Consider the following 22,526-nt stretch of genomic DNA (forward strand, 5'->3'; position numbering starts at 1 on the left):
TAAAATATTTTAATTTATTTTCTAAATTTCCAAATAATAAGCACCATTTAGAAGTTAAAATTAATTTGTTTATAAAATGCATCATTTGAAAAGTTCTTGAGTAAGCAATTAATCAATGACCTTAACTCTGCCATGATCTCTGACCATTCTTCTAATTCATTCCTATTTAGTGGTCATTGTAAACAGTGTCCCCAAAGATGTTATGGAATTAAAGTGCTGAGTCTCAGGTTATGGCACTCCAACAGAGATGTCTTCCATAAGTCTCCTGGAAGCATCTCATGGATAGATGCTTTTCTTCTGACCCTGAAGTTTATGATTTATTTTATCTATTCTATGAAATTTTGTGCATTTCTCCTATGGCATGTACTTGGCTAAGCATTGAGAACTTAGATATAAGTAACAATAGAGCTGGCTTCTACCAGCATGTCCACAAAATAATTTAACAGGATACACAAAATTTGTCAGTTATTCAAAAAAAAAAAAAAAAAAAGGTAAAAAAAAAAAAAAGCAAAGGTGGAACCATCACAATTGACGAAAAGGTTCCATTGGTATGGAATCCATTGTATCCCATTGGTATGGAATCTAGAGAAAATGATTAACACTAGCCAGAGAAGACTTGGATTGCATAACCACAGAAAGAGACCGTTTAGTTAAGGTCTAAAGAATAAGAGGGACTTAACCTAGCAAACGTAAGTGAGGGTACATTCTAAGAAGATAGATTTCCCATGTAGAACACTGAAGCAAGGGGAAGCCATTAAGAAACTATCATAGGAAAAATTGAATAATACAATTAATGGATTTGAAAAAAAAGGACCTGAAAATATAAATAAAGTTTTTATAAAGCAAGTGGGAAGATAAAAATAAGTGGCATAATATTGGATAAAAACAAAATGTATTGCAATATAGTGAGTAAAGAACTTCATATATAATAGTGCATAGGGCAAAGAAAGCATAATAAACAAACAAAACAGAATTCAAAATGTTTAAAGCCATCATAAAACCAAACAAGATGATTAAGGAAATAAATATATTGGCATATTCTTTCTTTCATTAAGAATCTGTGGGGCAGTCCTAAGATGGTGAAGGAATAGGATGGGGAGACCAATTTGTCCCCCTCAAATTCATTGAAAGATCATTTGAACGCTGAACAAATTTCACAAAATGACTTCTGAACATTGGCAGAGGACACCAGGCACCCAGAAAGGCAGCCCATTCTCTTTGAAAGGAGGTAGGACAAAATATAAAAGATAAAAAGAGGCACAAAAGAGTTAAGGATAGAGACCTGTCCCAGGGAGGGAGTCATGAAGGAGGAGAAGTTTCCAAACACCAGGAACCCTCTCTGATGGGTCTGTGGGGAGTTGTGGAATCTAGGAGGGTAACACAACTGGGAGGGAAAAAAAAAAAAATCCTACAGATTACACGCCTAACTGCAAGTCCCAGAGACGTAGCCCAGACACTCTAAGGAACGGGCCTGAAAATCCTGAGGACAATCTGAGGGAGCTAACGTGAGACAGCAAACCAAACTGTATGATAGCCAGAGAGAGAGATAACTCTCCTGCAAAAAGCTCTAACCTAAGGCACAGCCTGGCCTGCTCACAGAACAAAGGATTAAGTGAATACCAGAGGAGAGCTAGCCGGGTGTGGACTGCCCATCTCCCTGCCAGAGGCAGAGGGGCAGGCAGCGACAGCCAGAGCCAGAAGGCAAGGGACAATCTTATCCCCAGAGATGGCATCCTCCACTAAACTGTGAGCAGGCTCTGAGTTGCTAACCAAGTCTTCCTGAGATCCTGCACGTTTGACAGGAAGAGCACAGAATGCAGGCCCAACAGAGTCTGTGCCTTTGTGGAGTACCCAAGAACTTGAACCTGAGCAGCTTAGACCTGGGAAGTACATGCAAACTAGGGCCCACTTTAGACAGTTCTCCCACAGAGCAACCTGGAGCCTAAGCAGTGTAGACCAGGGAATTACACACACTATGAGCAGGGTTGAAACCTGTGTAGCCCAGACGCTGTGAGCACTTGCCACACACACCAGTTATATTTGTTTGCAGTGTTCCTTCCTCCCTACAGCACAATTGAACAAGTGAGCCTAAATAAATGACCACCTTTGTCCCCTTGTGTCAGGGCTGAAATTAGACACTGAAGAGACTTGCAAACAGAGGAAGCCAAAATAAACAGAGAAGAGGGAACTGCTTTGGAAGTGACAGGTGCAACAGATTAAACCCTGTAGTTAACGTTGACTACATTGAAAGAGGCCTATAGAACTTGAGAAGACATATAAGCTGGAACAAGGAACTATCTGAAACTGAACTGACCCCACATGGCCTTCAACAGCTCCAGAGTAATCCTAGATATATTTTACTATTACATTTTTTAATTTTTGCATTTTTAAGTTCTTTATTGCTCCTTTAATTTTCATTTTTAAAACCTACTATTACCTTGCAAAAATAAGACCCTATTATTAAAGCAAATTTCGTATATATAGAGGTGAAAGTGGGCACCCTTGTCTTGTTCCTGACTTTAGGGGAAATGCTTTCAACTTTACACCATTAAGATAATATTTGCTATGGGTTTGTCATATATAGCTTTTAGTGTGTTGAGGTATGTTCCTTCTATTCCTGCTTTCTGGTGAGTTTTTATCATAAATGGATGTTGAATTTTGTCAAAGGCTTTCTCTGCATCTATTGAGATAATCATATGGCTTTTATTTTTCAATTTGTTAATGTGGTGAATTACATTGATTGATTTGCGGATATTGAAGAATTCTTGTGTCCCTGGGATAAAGCCCACTTGGTCATGGTGTATGATCTTTTTAATGTGTTGTTGGATTCTGATTGCTAGAGTTTCATTCAGGATTTTTGCATCTATGTTCATCAGTGATATTGGCCTGTAGTTTTCTTTTTTTGTGGCATCTTTGTCAAGTTTTGGTATTAGGGTGATGGTGGCCTCATAGAATGAGTTTGGATGTTTACCTTCCTCTGCAATTTTCTGGAAGAGTTTGAGGAGGATAGGTGTTAGCTCTTCTCTAAATTTTTGGTAGAATTCAGCTGTGAAGCCGTCTGGACGTTGGCTTTTGTTTGCTGGAAGATTTCTGATTACAGTTTCAATTTCCGTGCTTGTGATGGGTCTGTTAAGATTTTCTATTTCTTCCTGGTTCACTTTTGGAAAGTTGTACTTTTCTAAGAATTTGTCCATTTCTTCCACGTTGTCCATTTTATTGGCATATAATTGCTGATAATAGTCTCTTATCCTTTGTATTTCTGTGTTGTCTGTTGTGATCTCTCCATTTTCATTTCTAATTTTATTGATCTGATTTCTTTCCCTTTGTTTCTTGATGAGTCTGGCTAATGGTTTGTCAATTTTATTTATCCTTTCACAGAACCAGCTTTTGGCTTTGTTGATTTTTGCTATGGTCTCTTTTGTTTCTTTGGCATTTATTTCTGCCCTAATTTTTAAGGTTTATTTCCTTCTACTAACCCTGGGATTCTCCATTTCTTCCTTTTCTAGTTGCTTTAGGTGTAGAGTTAGGTTATTTATTTGACTCTTTTTTTGTTTCTTGAGGTATGCCTGTATTGCTATGAACTTTCCCCTTAGCATTGCTTTTATAGTGTCCCACAGGTTTTGGGTTGTTGTGTTTTCATTCATTCATTTCTATGCATATTTTGATTTCTTTTTTGATTTCTCCTGTGATTTGTTGGTTATTCAGAAGCGTGTTGTTCAGCCTCCATATATATTTTTTAATAATGTTTGCAATTTTTTAAAATATTGTATTTTCAAGAGTCTTACCTCTACTCTAGATTTTTAATCTTTGCTTTTTGGTATTTATTATCAATTTTGTACCTTTAAGAATCCAATCTTCAGTACCCATTTTTACTTAGGAGTGTGATTACTGGCTTGATTGCTCTCTCCCCTTTTGGCTATCCTTTAGCTGACCCAGGTCACCTCTATCTCCTCCCTCCCCCTTCTCTTCTCTACTTAAATCTGTGAATCTCCTTGGGTGTTCTGGGCTGTGGAGAACACTCAGGGAACTGATTACTGACTAGATTGGTCTCTCTTCTTTTGACTCACCCTCCTCTCCTCCTGGTCACATTCATCTCCTTCTTCCCTCTTCTCTTCTCTATGTAACTCTGTGAACCTTTCTGAGTGTTCCAGACTGTGGAGAGTACATAGAGTATTGATTTCTGGCTAGAATTCTCTCTCTCCTTTTGATCCCCCCTCTTCTTCTCCTGGTCACCTGTATCTCCCACCTCCCTCTTTTCTTCTCCATGTAACTCTGTGAACTTCTCTGGGTGTCCCTCATTGTGGATAATCTTTTCACCATTAACCTAGATGTTTTATTATCGGTGCTGTATGAATGGAGCAGTCTTGAGACTATTGTAAGAATAAGACTGAAATCCAGAGACAGAATGCTCAAATCCAAAACTTGAGAAAACCAGAAAACTCCCAACTCCGGGGAAATTAATCAACAAGAGCTCATCCAAAAGCCTCCATACCTACACGGAAATCAAGCTCCACCCAAGAGCCATCAAGTTTCAGAGCAAGAGATACCAACCTAATTCTCCAACAATGCAGGAACATAACCCTGAGCATTAAAATAAAGGTGGCCAAAAGTCACACCAAACCCATAGACACCTCACAACTCACTACTGGACCTTCATTGCACTCCAGAGAGAAGAGATCCATCTCCACCCACCAGAACACTGACACAAGCTTCCCTAACTAAGAAACCCTGACAAGCCATTCGTCCAACCCCACCCACAGTGAGGAACCTCCACAATAAAAAGGAACCACAAACTTCCAGCCTACAGAAAGGCCACCCCAAACACAGCAATCTAAACAAGATGAAAACGCAGAGAAATATTCAGCAGGTAAAGGAACATGATAAATACCCACCAAACCAAACCATAGAGGAGGAGACAGGGAGTCTACCTGAAAAAGAATTCATAATAATGGTATTAAAGATTATCCAAAATCTCAAAAACAAAATGAAGTTATAGATACATAATCTGGAGACAAGGATTGAGAAGATGCAATAAAAGTTTAACAAGGACCTAGAAGAAATAAAAGAGTTAATCAAAATGAATAATGCAATAACTGAGATCAAAAGCACTCTGGAGGAAACCAACAGTAGAATAACTGAGGCAGAATATAGGATAAGTGAGGTGGAAGATAGACTCTTGGAAATAAACGAAGCAGAGAGGAAAAAAGAAAAAAAAGAACTAAAAGATATGAGGACAATCTCAGAGAACTCTGGAACAATGTTAAATGCCCCAACATTTGAATCATAGGAGTTCCAGAAGACAAAAAGAAAAGCCATGAGAAAATACTAGGGGAGATGATAGTTGAAAAGCTTACCTAAAATGGGGAAGGAAATAGCCACTGAAGTTCAAGAAATCCAGAGAGTCCCAAACAGGATAAACCCAAAGCAAAACACTCCAAGACACATAATAATCAAATTAACAAAGATCAAACACAAAGAACAAATACTAAAAGCAGCAAGGGAAGAACAACAAATAACACACGAGCATTCCTACAAGGATAACAGCTGATGTTTCAATAGAAACTCTTCAGGCCAGAAGGGAATGGCAGGACATACTTAAAATGATGAAAGAGAAAAACCTACAATCCAGATTACTATACCCAGCAAGGATCTCATTCAAATATGAGGGAGGAATTCTAAAGCTTTACAGACAAGCAAAAGCTGAGAGAATTCAGCACCACCAAACCAGCTCTTCAACAAATGCTAAAGGGTCTTATCTAGGAAGGAAACACAGAAAAGGTCTATAAACTAGAACCCAAAACAAAGTAAATGGCAACAGGATCATGCTGCTGGTGCTGGTGCTAATTCACTTCAGTCGTGTCCGACTCTGTGTGACCCCATAGACGGCCTCCTACCAGGCTCCTCTGTCCCTGGGATTCTCCGGACAAGAACATTGGAGTGGGTTGCCATTTCCTTCTCCAATGTATGAAAGTGAAAAGTGAAAGTGAAGTTGCTCAGTCATGTCCAACTCTTAGCGACCTCATGAACTACAGCCTACCAGGCTCCTCTGTTCATGGAATTTTCCAAGCAAGAGTACTGGAGTGGGGTGCCATTGCTTTCTCTGCAACAGGATCATACTTATCAATAATTACCTTAAATGTAAGTGGGTTGAATGCCCCAACTAAAGGACAAAGAATGGCTGAATGGATACAAAACAAGAAAGCTATATATGTTGTCTATAAGAGACCCACCTCAAAAGAAGAGACACATACAGACTGAAAGTGAAGGGCTGGAAAAAGATATTTAATGTAAATGGAGATGAAATGAAAAGAAAAGAGGAGTAGCAATACTCATATCAGATAAAATAAACTGTGGAATAAAGGCCCTGAAAAGAGACAAAGAAGGACACTACATAATGATCAAAGGATCAACCCAAGAGGAAGATATAACAATTATAAATATAAATGCACCCAACATAGGAGCACTGCAATATGCAAGGCATAGCCTAACAAGTATGAAAGGGGGAATGAATAGTAGCACAATAATCATGGGAGACTTTAATACCCCACTCACACCTATGGATAGATCAACTAAACAGAAAATTAGCAAGGAAACACAAACTTTAAATGATACAATGGATCAGTTAAACCTAATTGATATCTATAGGACATTTCACCCAAAAACAATGAATTACACCTTTTTCTCAAGTGCAACTGTAAGCTTCTCCAGGATAGATCACATCCTAGGCCATAAATCTAGCCTTGGTAAATTAAGAAAAATTTGAAATCATTCCAAGCATCTTTCTGATCACAATGCGGTAATATTAGATGTCAATTACAGAGAAAAAAGCTATTAAAAATACAAACATATGAAGGTTAAACAACACACTTCTGAATAACCAAAAAATCACAGAAGAAATCAAAATATGCATAGAAACAAATGAAAATGAAAGCACAAGAACCCCAAACCTCTGGGCTTCAGTAAAAGCAGTGCTAAGGGGAAGGTTCATAGCAATACAAGCCTACCTCAAGAAACAAGAGAAAAATCAAATAAATAACCTAACTCTACACCTAAAGGAACTAGAAAAAGAAGAAATGAAGAGCCTTACAGTTAGCAGAAGGAAAGAAATAATAAAAATTCAGGCTGAAATACATGAAAAACAAACAAAGGAGACCATAGCAAAAATCTACAAAGCTAAAAGCAGGTTCTTTGAGAAGATAAATAAAATAAACAAACCACTAGCCAGACTCATCAAGAAAAAAGGGAGAAGAACCAAATCAACAAAATTAGAAATGAAAATAGATAAATCACAACAGACAACACATAAATACAAAGGATCATAAGAAACCACTACCAGTAACTATATGCCAATCAAATGGACAACTTGGAAGAAATGGACAAACTCTTAGAGAAGTATAACTTTCAAAAACTGAACCAGGAAAAAATAGAAAATATTAATACACCCATCACAAGCCCAGAAAATGAAACTATAATCAGAAATCTTCCAACAAACAAAAGCCCAGGACAAGATGGCTTCACAGCTGAATTCTACCAAACATTTCAAGAAGAGCTAACCATTGGACTGCAAGGAGATCCAACTGGCCCATTCTGAAGGAGATAAGCCCTGGGATTTCTTTGGAAGGAATGATGCTGAAGCTGAAGCTTCAATACTTTGGCCACCTCATGTGAAGAGTTGACTCATTGGAAAAGACTTTGATGCTGGGAGGGATTGGGGGCAGGAGGAGAAGGGGACAACGGAGAATGAGATGCCTGGATGACATCACTGACTCGATGGACGTGAGTCTGAGTGAGCCCCAGGAGTTGGTGATGGACAGGGAGGCCTGGTGTGCTGCGATTCATGGGGTTGCAAAGAGTTGGACATGACTGAGCGACTGAACTGAACTGAACTCATCAACACCTATCCTACTCAAACTCTTCCAGAAAATTGCAGAGAAAGGTAAACTTCCAAACTCATTCCATGAGGCCTCATCACCCTAATACCAAAACCAAAGATGCCATAAAAAAAAGAAAACTACAAGCCAATATCACTGATGAAAATAGATGGAAAAAATCCTTAACAAAATTCTAGCAAACAAAATCCAACAACATATTAAAAAGATCATCAAAGCATATCACCAACAAGGACCTACTGTATAGCACAGGAAACTCAGGTCATTATTCTGTAAAACCTAAATGGGAAAAAAATTTGAAAAATAATAGATTCATGTGCATGGATAACTGAATTACTTTGCTCTACATCTGAAACTAATGCAACATTGTAAATCAACTATACTTCAATATAAAATTTAAAAAAAAATTAAACTTAAAAAAATAAAATAAAAAGATCATACGTCATGACAAATCTACCTGAAGAAACAAAAGACCTACATATAGAAAACTGTAAAACACTGATAAAAGAAATCAAAGATGACACAAATAGATGGAGAAATATACCATGTTCATGGATTGGAAGAATCAGTATAGTGAAAACGAGTATACTAGACAAAACAATATACATTCAATGCAATCCCTATCAAAACTAGAGAACTAGTTCATAGTTTGTATTATTAAAATAATTGTTTTAATTATTTCATAGAACTAAAACAAATAATTTCACAATTTGTATGGAAATACAAAAAACCTTGAATAGCCAAAACAATCTTGAGAAAAAAGAATGAAACTGGAGGAATCAACCTGCCTGACTTCAGGCTCTACTTCAAAGCTACAGTCATCAAGACAGTATGGTACTGGTATAAAGACAAAAATATAGATCAATGGATCAAAATAGAAAGCCCAGAGATAAATCCACACACCTATGGGCACCTTATCTTTGACAAAAGAAGAAAGAATATACAATGGACAATCTTTTTAAGAAGTGCTACTGGGAAAACTGGTTAACCACTTGTAAAATAATGAAACTAGAACACTTCGTAACACCATACACAAAAATAAATTCAAAATGGATTAAAGATCTAAATGTAAGACCAGAAATTATAAAACTCTTAGAGGAAAACATAGGCAAAACACTCTCTGACATAAACCATAGCAAGATCCTCTATGACCCACCTTCCAGAGTAATGGAAATAAAGGCAAAAATAAACAAATGGGGCCTAATTATACTTAAAAGCTTTTGCACAATGAAGGAAACCATAAGCAAGGTGAAAAGACAGCCTTCAAAATGGGAGAAAATAATAGCAAATGAAGCAATTGACAAAGAATTAATCTCAAAAATATACAAGCAGCTCCTGCAGCTCAATTCCAGAAAAATAAACGACCCAATCAAAAAATGGGCCAAAGAACTAAATAGACATTTCTCCAAAGAAGATATACAGATGGCTAACAAACACATGAAAAGATGCTCAACATCACTTATTATCAGATAAATGCAAATCAAAACCACAGTGAGGTACCATCTCACACTGGTCAGAATGGCTGCTATCAAAAATTCTACAAACTAAATGGTGGAGCGGGTGTGGAGAAAAGGAACCCTCTTACACTGTTGGTGGGAATGCAAACTAGTATAGCCACTATGGAGAACAGTGTGGAAATTCCTTTAAAAACTGGAAATAGAACTGTCATTCGACCCAGCAATCCCACTGTGGGGCATACACATGGAAGAAACCAGAATTGAAAGAGACACATGTACCCCAATGTTCATTACAGCACTATTTACGACAGCCAGGACATGGAAGCAACCTAGATGCCCTTCGGCAGGCGAATGAATAAGAAAGCTGTGGTACATATACACAATAAAATATTACTCAGCCATTAAGAGGAACCAGGGGTCAAATTGCCAACATTCACTGGATCATTGTAAAAGCAAGAGAGTTCCAGAAAAACATCTATTTCTGCTTTACTGACTATGCCAAAGCCTTTGACTGTGTGAGTCACCATAAACTGTGGAAAATTCTTCAAGAGATGGGAATACCAGATCACTTGACCTGCCTCTTGAGAAACCTATATGCAGGTCAGGAAGCAACAGTTAGAACTGGACATGGAACAACAGACTGGTTCTAAATAGAAAAAGAAGTATATCAAGGCTGCATATTGACACCCTGCTTATTTAACTTATATGCAGAGTACATCATGAGAAATGCTGGGCTGGATGAAGCACAAGCTGGAATCAAGATTGCCATGAGAAATATCAATAACCTCAGATAAGCAGATGACACCACCCTTATGGCAGAAAGTGAAGGAGAACTAAAAAGCCTCTTAATGAAAGTTAAAGAGGAGAGCAAAAAAGTTTGTTTAAAGCTCAACATTCAGAAAACAAAGACCATGGCATCTGGTCCCATCACTTCATGGGAAATAGATGGGGAAATAATGGAAACAGTGTCAGACTTTATATTTTTGGGCTCCAAAATCACTACAGATGGTGACTGCAGCCATGAAATTAAAAGACGCTTACTCCTTGGAAGGAAAGTTAAGACCAACCTAGATAGCATATTCAAAAGCAGAGACATTACTTTGCCAACAAAAGTCCGTCTAGTCAAGGCTATGGTTTTTCCAGTGGTCATGGATGGATGTTAGAGTTGGACTGTGAAGAAAGCTGAGGGCCAAAGAATTGATGCTTTTGAGTTGTGGTGTTGGAGAAGACCCCTGAGAGTCCCTTGGACTGCAAGGAGTTCCAACCAGTCCATTCTGAAGGAGATCAGCCCTGGCTGTTTTTTGGAGGGAATGATGCTAAAGCTGAAGCTCCAGTACTTTGCCCCCCTCATGCGAAGAGTTAACTCATTGGAAAAGATTTTGATGCTGAGAGAGATTGGGGGCAGAAGAGAAGGAAATGACAGAGGACGAGATGGCTGGATGGCATCACTGCCTCATTGGCCATGACTGTGAGTGAATTCTGGGAATTGGTGATGGACAGGGAGGCCTGGCTTGCTGCAGTTCATGGGGTCACAAAGAGTCAGACATGACTGAGCAACTGAACTGAACTGAACTGAACTGAAAAATAATGCATTTGAATCAGTTCTAATGAGGTGGATGAAACTGGAACCTATTATACAGAGTGAAGTAAATCAAAACGAAAAACATCAATACCTGTATTAATGCATATATATGGAATTTAGAAAGATGGTAATGAGGACCCTATATGCAAGACAGCATAAGAAACACAGATGTAAAGAACAAACTTTTGGACTCAGTGGGAGAAGGTGAGTGTGGGATGATTTGAGAGAATAGCATGAAAACATGTATATTATAATATGTGAAATTTATCACAAGTCCAGGTTGAATGTATGAGACAGGGTGCTCTGGGCTGGAGTATTGGAATTACTGTGAGGTATAGGCTGGGGAGTGAGGAGGAAGTGGGGTTCAGGATGAGGAACACATGTACGCCCATGGCTGATTCATGTGAATGTATGGCAAAACTACCAAAATATTGTATAGTAATAGCCTCCAATTAAAATTCATTAATTTAAAAAAAACTTTTTTGTTTTAGTTCCTAAGTCATGTCCAAATCTTTTGGGACCCCAAAGATTATAGTGTGCTAGGGATCTCTGTCCATGGAATTTCCCTTGCAAGAATACGGAGTGGGTTTCCATCTCCTTCTCCAGGTTATCTTCTTGACTCACAGATTGAACCTGCATCTCCTCCTTTGTAAGGTAGACTCTTTACCACTGTGCCATCAAGGAAATCTTCATTAAGAACACCTAGTGATTAATAAAAATTGAAATTTTCTGAGAAAATAAGAGAGTAAATATGAAAAATAGAAAAGACAAGGAGGGAAAGAATAGATGAAGTAAAGGGGAGAGAACAAAGGGGGAAAAAAAGATTTTAGTCTGTGTGAGTGTATGACATGAATATTTGGGTTGCTTCCATATTCTTGTTACAGTAAATAGTACTGCTGTGAATATTGGGATGTATGTATCATTTGAGTTGATGTTTTCCTTTTTTCTAGACATATATCAAGGACTGGAGCTGCTAGATTATTTGGTTGTTCTAATCTGAGTTTTTTGAAGAACCACCATGCTATTTTCCATAGTGGCTGCTCCAGTTTACATATCCACCAACCACTTAGTCTTGGCATATTGTATGTTCCTAGAAATTTGTCCGTTTATTTCAGAGTGTCCACTTTGTTGGTATATAATTCTTAGTAGTATTCTCATATAATATTTTGTGTCTCTGTTGTATCATTTGCTGTCTCTCCTCTTTCATTTCTTATTTTGTTTAATTTGGTTTTCTTTCTCTTGACAAATCTGGCTAAAAGTTTTTCAGTTTTGTTTATTGTTTCAAAAATAAGATCTTGTTTTCATTAATCTTTATTGTATTTTCCTTATTTTCTCTCTGATCTTTATTGTTTCCTTCTTCTGTTGATTCTGGAATTTGTTTGTTCTTCTTTTCCTAATTATTTTAAGTGATTGTCTTGGTGGTATAAGATTCCTTCTGCCAGACTCCAGAATTCCTTCATCTGTAGCTCTATTTGTTGTTGGTGTTGCATTTGTGGTAAGGGGAACCCTATGTCCTTTCACATGCGTGTGTCCTGTGCTAAGTTGCTTCAACTGTGTCTGACTCTTTGTGACCCTGTGGACTGTTGTCCACAAGGCTTTTCTGTCCATGGGATTCTCCAGGCAAGTATATTGGAGTGGGTTGCCATGTCCTCCTCCAGAGTATCATCCCAACCCTGGAGTTGAACTGGGGTCTCCTACATCTCTTGCATTGGCAAGTGGATTCTTCATCACTTAGCCAAGCAGAGAAGCCCATGTCCTTTCACCACATTGTCACCAGATAATTTTCCTTTTATTTTTTTCTTTGTGTTTCTTATTCTTGATGTTCTTTTTTTGTTTTGGTTTGGTTTTCAATCACTTTTTATTTGTTTTTAACTGAAGGTTTTAATTATTTTAAAGAGTAATGTAGAAAACCAAAAATATCATATTATGGTCTGATACATCTTAATGCGAACCTGCTGAGTGCCCATACTATCCAGTTTTACTGTTTATATATTTCTTAAATACTAAATGTTATTTTGTCTCACCTTTCTACAGCATAATTTGCAGCAGAGAAACTGATTTTTTTCAATCTGTGTTTTATATCAATCTCATTCAGTGTTGAGGAAATTCATTCTTTGATGCTTTTAGTTACAATAATAAACTTTCTAAAATAAATAAAGTTTTGGTTTCTTCAAAAGAAAATATATTGGTAAGTTACAGGTGGAGTTAACAAATATCTCTATTGAGCTGAAGAATAACATTAGATTCCTTAGTCCCCAACAGAGTTTGCTTTTTGCCATTCAAAAAGGTTGGTAAATTTGGAGGAAAATATTGCTTCTTTGGAAAAGATATTAATAGAGTTATGTGAAAATGTGATTTACATTGTGATTTTTGTTAATTTTCATTGCCTTAATTCCCCAGGATTCTAAAACGGGCATATTGACTTGCTATAATTAGTTGAGGAATTTATTTGTTTTGTTTGTTTTAATTTTAAAAGCATGCTTAAGGTGCAATGATGTATCCCTAATAGTAAAATGTAAGATTTTCAAGGTAAGCCTTTGGGATGCAACTGTACCATCCCTTGAATGATTTCCTAAGTTCATTCCAAGAGCATATAAAATTTTCAGCATGACCCCCAGTGGCAGACATACTCAAATACAGACTTTGGAGTTGACTCAATAATTTTCAAAATAATTTCAAAATTAATCTCAAGTCATGACCTATTTCTTTTCTTTGTATTTATGGACATATTTGATCTCCCCCATCTTTCAGCTTTTCAAATGCTTTCTGATTTTTCAAGACACCATTTTCTCCTTATTCTTAATCTACTTATTCCATTCTTCCTCATTCTTTTTATTAGTGTTTCTTCCTGTGTCTTTTGATTGAAAGTTGCTGTTTCCATGCTTTTAATTTAGACTTTTGTTTCTTGTATGAAATTACCTTCACAGTCACAACTTCCACTCAATGTTTTCTATTCAAATTAGCTGAGTAAATGTCTCTCATGTAGTAAGGTCTAAAATTAAAGCATACTATTAAGTCCTGCTGTGGCATCTAATGAGAACAGGAAGATTTCACATAGCTTAACAACAAGCTTTCCCCTCTACTGTGCCCCTCACAAAAAAAAAAAAAAAAGTCCCTTAGCTAAACAAGAGAAGCCTGGTCACTTAGCTTCAAGGAAGCCTAGTGGTTCAGCTGCTGAATAATCTACCTAAAATGCAGAAGATAATGGTTCCATTCCTGGGTCAGGAAGATTCCCCTGGAGAAAGGCATGCAAACCCACTCCAGTATTTTTTCCTGGAGAATTACCATGAACAAAGAAGCTTGGCAAGCTGCAGTCTATGGAGTTCCAAAGAGTTGAACAAGGCTAAGAGACTAAGCACAGCACAACTAAACAGTCTTCCATGTCAAAACAGACAGACACAGTTCTTCCTTGTCTCTGAAAAGTAGGGTCAGTTCCAAGACAGCCCATGGAATTATTACAACAGAAGAAGCACATTCTCCCATGGTAACCAGAAGCCATCTCATCCTCTTGATACAATGGAGCCTGCCTCCCACATTCCCTAATCGTTTACTCTGTTCCCAAGTGCAACACCCATATGGCCATGCATAGTGTGTTGTGGGCTGTGAGCACGCATGACTAAAAAACTGTTGTGGTTTCAGCTCATCTTTATGGGGTATTGTGTGATTGACCATCCCCATAAACCTGGATTGGGATTTCCTCTCTCACCCACTGTGTGAATAGGAGATAATTAAAACTCATCCTTAAGCCTTTTTTGTTGAAATTGAAGATCAATTTTCTCAGTTTTATGGTTTGATACAATTGTTGTTAGTAGGAAGGGTAGGTTCTAATTTTGACTGTACAGTGAATATATTGTGTTATCTTGCACTCATTTTATTCCTTTTCTTTTCCTTAGCTGATCCATCTGTTTCCTTTGCAATCATTGAAAATCAATGCAATCAAAGAAAAATTAACATTTTAATGGAATTTTACAATTAGTAATGTGTTGGCACATACATAATTTTACATAATTTTTATAAACTTTAGTTATACTCATTTTTGTCACCCAGCAAGGACAGTGTGATGCCAGAACTTAAGCCAGTGTCTCATGACTCCTGATTTAGAAATGTTTTCAACTCTTTCCTGGCTTCTTTTGTTAAGGAAATGTGCCAAGGAACAGGTTGTATATACATGTTGTCTTCTTGAAAATTTTATCTTGATTGGCCCAGTTATACTGTGTCCATAAGCTCTAATGTGTTGACTTATTTTTTACTGTCATTGCAAAATGAAACGTGTCTTTGTCAGAATAAGCAAACTGAGGTATGGTTAAAGATCTTCTGTGAATAGCACAATAGTCATTATGATGTTCTGCCAAGGAAGAGAAAGGTAATTCAGAAAAATGAGTTGTCTGAATGAGGTGTAGGCACAAGTCAGAATGATGATTTTTAACTCTGCTTTTAGGAAAATGCTTCTTATTTTAAATTAACTCTAAACATTGGTGAAGTAAATAAAATGACTGCAGCAGGTACCATTTTCCAATACAATGTCTGATCTGGAAGGCTTTAAAACCAGTATTTAGACATTCATACAGCAGTATCTACCATCATATGAAGACTGAGTTGACAATCTGCTTGATAACAAGGTTAAAATTATCAGGGAAAAGTTCCTCTATTGGGAAAATGATTATGAACTAAGTAAAAATGCTTAGAGTCTCAAGCAATATTATGGAATATTAGGTTGGTATCCCATGGAAAGAAATACAAACAAGGGAAATCATAAAAGTTTATAGCAGGTAATCACAAACACCAGTTTTCTATCTGTGTTCAAGGCAGAATTGAGCTTCTAACTTTCAAAGGTAGGAGTTAGATAAGAACAGATGTGTTAAGAAAATTTAAAGAAGGGCTCATCAGAAAGCCAATAAACAAACTTTTTCTTCTTTCATAATATAAATTGCATTATCATCTATGCTGCCTACTAGAACTATGTTGGCTTTGAGTGGTAGAGTTAAATATTAATAGCAAACCAACAAGGTAATTTTAAAATCAGTTTCTCTTTCCCTTAGGATGCTTGGAAATTGATATTACACGTTTTGTCTGAAATTGGGAAAAAAACTAATATTTTTCCAGGAAGTGTCTTAGTGATTCTCTCTGTGAATGAGGTTTGGTACATCACTAGCTATTGATAATTATTAATATCAGGGGTGGGATTTAAATAAACAAGGTTTTAAAATGTTTTCTTGACTCATATAATTTAGAATTCCAGCAAAGTTGAAGGGCTGTTTGCCTCACCTGTAATGATCTAAAGGCACCATAAGAAACTCAAGAAGCAGAAATATCTCTCTATGGTCTTAATGTGATTTGATTAGGTCATTCCCAGAACATGCCTACAATTCTTTTGAAAACTATAGAATCAAGAGCATCATCCTTTTTGATTCAAGAAAAAGAGCAGCTTATTTTATATTTTTAATCAGAAACTGCAACTCACCCCAGTATTCTTGCTGGGATAACCCCATGGACAGGGTAGCTTGATGAACTATAGTCCATGAGTTCACAAAGAGTTGAAGATGACTAAGCACCCACGTAACTTATACAAGGACATATGTGAAAGGCAGTTTCATTTTCTTTACACACATATATGCATACATATTAACACAGATATATACAGATGTATCTGTGAGTGAATGAAGTCACTCAGTTGTGTCCAGTTGTTTGCTACCCCATGGAATTCTCCAGACCAGAATATTGGAATGGGTAGCCTTTCCCTTTTCCAGGGGATCTTCCCAACCTAGGGATGGAACCGATGTCTTCCGCATTGCCGATGGATTCTTTACCAGTTGAGCCAAAAGGGAAGCCCAAGAATACTGGAGTGGGTAGCCTACCCCTTCTCCAGGGTATCTTCCTGACCCTACTGGGAAGATCAGGGTCAAACAAGTGTCTCCTGCTTTGCAAGCAGATTCTTTACCAACTGAGCTATCAGGGAAGTCCATTGAGTTCACTAAAGAGTTCATTCAGGAACTCCAAACAAACTTCTTGGCCAACTCGAATATATATATTTTAAAATATCCATAAGGAAATATTAAAAACCAATAATTAATTTTAAAAAAATGAGTCATAATTGATTACTGAGTGGCTTAAATTTAAATGTTTTCTCCAAGAAGATAGATCCCACTCTAGAAATTGATATTTTAAAATTTGAAGTAATTCCCCTAGAGACAATAATTACAAAAGCCAACTTAAGCCCATTTATATACACAGGAAACAGAAAATTGATGAGACAAAAGGCATTTTATAATATACAACCCAAATTCTGCCTTTTAAGAATATTTAGTTATTGAGGCTTTAATATGTTGCTAATTGCCAAAGAATGCTCAAATTACCACACAATTACACTCATCTCACATGCTAGTAAATTGCCACCTGATGCATGCTGTATATTGTCACCCTGCTTATTTAACTTATATGCAAAGTACATCATGAGAAACGCTGGGCTGGATGAAGCACAAGCTGGAATCAAGATTGCTGGGAGAAATATCAATAACCTCAGATATGCAGATGACACCAGCCTTATGGCAGAAAGTGAAGAGGAACTAAAGAGCCTCTTGATGAAAGTGAAAGAGGAGAGTGAAAAAGTTGACTTAAAGCTCAACATTCAGAAAAGTAAGATCATGGCATCCAGTCCCATCACTTCAAGGCAAATAGATGGGGAAACAGTAAAAACAGTGGCTAAGTTTATTTTTCTGGACTTCAAAATCACTGCAGATGGTGATTGCAGCCATGAAATTAAAAGACGCTTACTCCTTGGAAAGAAAGTTATGACCAACTTACACAGCATATTAAAAAGCAGAGACATTCCTTTGTCAACAAAGGTCCATCTAGTCAAGGCTATGATTTTTCCAGTAGTCATGTATGGATGTGAGACTTGGACTCACTGAAGAATTAATGGTTTTGAACTGTGGTGTTAGAGACGACTCTTGAGACTCCCTTGGACTGCAAGGAGATCCGACCAGTCCATACTGAAAGAAATCAGTTCTGGGTGTTTATTGGATGGACTGATGTTGAAGCTGAAATTCCAACATTATGGCTACCTGATGCAAAGAGATGACTCATTTGTAAAGATCCTGACATTGGGAAAAATGGAAGGTAAGAGGAGAAGGGGACAACAGAGGATGAGATAATTAGATGGTATCACTGACTCAATGGACATAAGTTTGGGTAAACTTCAGGAGTTGGTGATGGACAGGGAGGCCTGGTATGCTGTGGTTCATGGGGTCGCAAAGAGTCGGACATGACTGAGTGACTGAACTGAACTGAATTGCCTCTACCCATTGATTTCTCTCAGAAAATTTCACCATATAATTGAAAACTGTTTGCATTTTTTATTACACTCCAAAAAATATATATTTTTTTATGGATAGGTAACCTGAGAAACATAAATTTTTATTTTCTCATAGTCAGCATTGAGAGCTTAATGTTGAGCCATTTTGAGTCTTAAGACTAGAGTATAAGGAGCCAGAACTGCATCAATAAGGTAGAATACAAGGGCAGACTCAGAGGAGTAGACAGGCAGGAGGTCAAATCATGGGGATCCTGTCTCTAAAATGTGGTGTGGAGGAGAAAGAAGAGGAGTTGATTTGAACTGGCTTGCATGAAATATTCTGAATAAGAAAAAAAAGCATTAAGAGGACAGTAAACCAAAGACAAAGTGATCAATAATCCCAACATAAGACACTTTAAACCTGAAGAATAAGAAACATAAATACTTTTCCCGATGTGTCAGCTCTAATTCAATACATAACCAGTCATGCATTAGTAATTTTTTCAAATATATTTAAGTTAAATTTCTAAAGAGCAACCAATAAGGTAAATGAAGAAGCCTAAAGTTTGCATTTCCTATAAGCACTGCCTTCTTTGTGTACAATTGGTCAGTGAGTCTCTTGGCCCAGCCTTTTGAACTTTCTCCACTGTGAAAATTGTCCTGCACTTGACCACTATGAAAAAGTTGGTATAAAAGAGCTTTGAAGACTTTTACTTCAATAACTGAAGATTCTGACTGTCTGGAATAAGAGTCATAAGCTAAGTGGACTGTGCTACTCACCCCACTCCCAGTTCCTAATCAGATCTCCATCCACAATCCAGCCCCAGCCAACACATACTCTTCTCTGTATCACTTATTTCTATTCATGGTCTTCCCAATGACCTGCCACCTCTTCCTGTGATAGAAAGAGTGTCTTGGAGACTTGAAGATGGAAGTGGACCTGTGAAAAGACTGAAAGAGATTAGAATGCTGAATCACCTGCAACGAAGTGCCATCTGATTGGTATTTATTATTTTCTTTAGCTTTATGGTGCTAAAGAAACAAATGCAGTTCCTTTTTCAGCCAAGGCAAGAAGGGTGAAACATAAAAGTCTTGTTTCAGAGTCCCAAACATGTTCCTCTGTAGTCAGTGACAGGTCCTACCATCATACACGAACTTGAAGAGAAAAGAGTCCTGCTAACACTTGTTGGTCTTGTTTGTTTGACAAGTGTCTCTTCCTTCAGAAAATCACTTTCTCCGTTGGACTCCATGTAGTTTAGATGGGACTGACAATGACAATGCATTAGTGAAATTAAATGAATAGTTTTGTTTAGACTTCAGAGACAAAGCAGAGCAAGCCTCTGACCTTGTTCTAACCTGCCTCGACACTGACCTGAATAGAAGTGATTATGAGTGACTGTCAGCTGTGAGTACAAGATGTGCAGCATCATAGATAAAATGGGGGAGAAATCTTGAGATTGTTGAACCCATGGAGGGGGCTTAGCCAGCCAAGCCCAGGCTTAGCAACATGCCAAGTTTTATGCAACAAAACAAACAGCATTAATATGAAACCAGAGCTGCAATTTGGTCACAGATTGATGATAATATCAGTTTGCCACCATCCTGAGAATGTAAGTAGGAATCTCAGAACTGGCATCTTTGAAGTCTCACCCACAAAGCAGACATGCTGCCTGGGGCCCTTTCCCAGGTGGGACTCCAGATGTTCTTTGTCATGAGATTTTTCAGTGCTGTTTAAGTCTGGAGGTTGGTCAAAGACCAATTTAATGATGTATCCTCTGCTCTTTTTATTTCTCCTTTCTTTTTATGTTAGTATACTGAAAGTAAGCTAAATAATTCTCTAATAAATATTTGTGTTATTTATTTGATTACATTGAGTGGCTTCTTTTGTTAACAAGTCTTTTGAGCCTGAGACAAAGTGAAAACTTTCAACAAAACAGAATGCCTTGGGAATCTAGTCACAATATTGAAAAAGCCAAGTGAGTTGGTGCCTTTCTCTAATATCTGATAAGCAAATGTTGTGTGACAGAATACTGTTATTTCCTCTGTTATCAACTAAGCCTAGGACTGTTTGTGGCTATGCAAAAATTTCATCAGAAATTTGAGAAAATGACATCAATATACAACAATAGATTTGAAAAATTAAGGAGAGTAATAATAAACTCTGAAAACCTTAAGACTAGGTTGACAAGGCTGTTGCATTTGATTTTTTTAAAAGTTTTCCTCTAGTGTAGTTTAAATTGACATTACTTCTTTCACTATCAACATAAAATATGTTGTCTAGTGTATTCTGTTGACTTCTAAGACTTAATTTGAAATATGAAAGTCCATTCCAGAATGCCAATGATTTATGATGTGGAAAGCTGCAGATGGCAAGAAAGAAAACTAGGGTAGCGGGATCAATCACAGCCAACTTCTCAGCTGCAAAATATACAAGGCTTCAAGTGAAGCTCACCTTGAATCTATAGAAGCTATGAAGTAGGAGAGTACCGGTTTGATAAGAGTTGTGCATTTTGACAACAGGTCTGCAGCAAAAACAGTATTATCCATAAATAAAGCTTTCCAACTCTGCCCACTGAACTGTAGCATGCTGACTCTAGCGATGGCAACTATTTCCAATCTGCCCATATTGAAACTGACCACCTGTATGGAAACATTTCATAAGGCTTTAAGAAAGCACACAAAAGGCAAAATTCTGATTTGTTGACTGCATGCAGACAACGATTAATCTTTAAAGGCCAGGCACAGTGTTTCAGATATACACAAGAGAAAAGCTATTCTGTAGAAATCCTGTGTTGCCAACAAATTTGACATTAATTTTTAAATCTAATGTTATAGGCTTATCAAACAATATTTGCAGTTGGATTTCTATTTAATTGTTAGTGTTACATGAGGAAAATTGTGAATATCTTGTATTCCTTGACTTTCAGTTTAACTTGTAAAATTTGTTGAATGCTTTCCTGAGTTTATTTAGAAATCTCAATTTTGGGGAAAGATTAGTAGAATACAAATACCACAACCAGTATTTCTTTGTGTTTCCTTTAATCATTATGTTGTTATTATATATCGAGATAAAATGAGTTTCAGATTTAAATTATGTTTCATTTTATAAAAACATTATTCTGACATGTTGTAAAGATTATATTTAGTTTTTCTACATATATTTTAGATGGATTCATTGTTTTATATATGATATTATTTCACAAATTTTTCTGTCATAATTCTTATTTAGGTATAAATGACATGTATATACATAAATATTTCAGATAAACATCCCTTTCTCAAGGCAAGTAGCAGAAAATGCAAACACAGATAGTATTTTCATAGGTTCAGATAGCTCTGCATCTTGAAAATTCACTAAAAGGCCCTAACATGGACATGCCTGCTAGAAAAATTATAACATAAATGATATCTGTATTTATTTATAAAGGAAAATGATAGAATAGAACTGGGTGGTCATTCAAAACATAATGATTTAAAATAAGTACTGGGGATAGAGCAGTGGAAACGTTTTTAAAGACCAAATTTGACAAAGTTTATTCAGTTCAGTTCAGTTGCTCAGTTGTGTTCGACTCTTTGCGACCCTGTGGCATGCAACCTGCCAGGCTTCCCTATCCATCATCAATACCTGGAGCTTGCTCAAACTCATGTCCAATGAGTTGGTGATGCTATCCAACGATCTCATCCTCTGTTGTTCCCTTCTCCTCTTGCCTTCAATCTTTCCCAGCATCTGGGTCTTTTCCAATGAATATTTTCCAGGGTCTTTTCCAATGAGTCAGTAAGGATAAACTTTATATCCTTATAGAAAAATACATATAATAGTGATATGTGTTATAGAGAAAATAAGAAAGTAGATTGCATTGAACAAGTAGATAATTTTGTGTAGTATGGACATTTTAAATATATTAATTCTTCCAGTCCATGAACATAAATGTGTTTTAGTTTATTTGAATCTTCTTTAATTTCTTTCATCAATGTTTAATAATTTTCAGATATAATTGAGAGAGTCAACTCCTAGGTAGGTTGATAAGAAGTCCAGGGTCCCCAAGGAGGAGAAAGGGGTCCAGAACCCTCAAGGAATAGAAAGGGGTCTGGAGTTCTCAAGGAGGAGAAAAGGACAAATGTTATTTTCTATATTGCCTTGTCTTAGTCAATATAACAATTTATCTTGCTGGAGGACATGTTTTTCCTTAACAAGAACTTTCTGAATAATCTCGTGATTTTAAGAAGTATGTTGTGGGAGTGGGTCTGCTAAGACCTTTTAATTGCTAGTTCTAATCCTGTTATTGTATGTTGTGGGAGTGGGTCTG

Source organism: Capricornis sumatraensis, chromosome 1 (genome assembly GCF_032405125.1).
Source record: "Capricornis sumatraensis isolate serow.1 chromosome 1, serow.2, whole genome shotgun sequence".
Taxonomy (NCBI): Eukaryota; Metazoa; Chordata; class Mammalia; order Artiodactyla; family Bovidae; genus Capricornis; species Capricornis sumatraensis.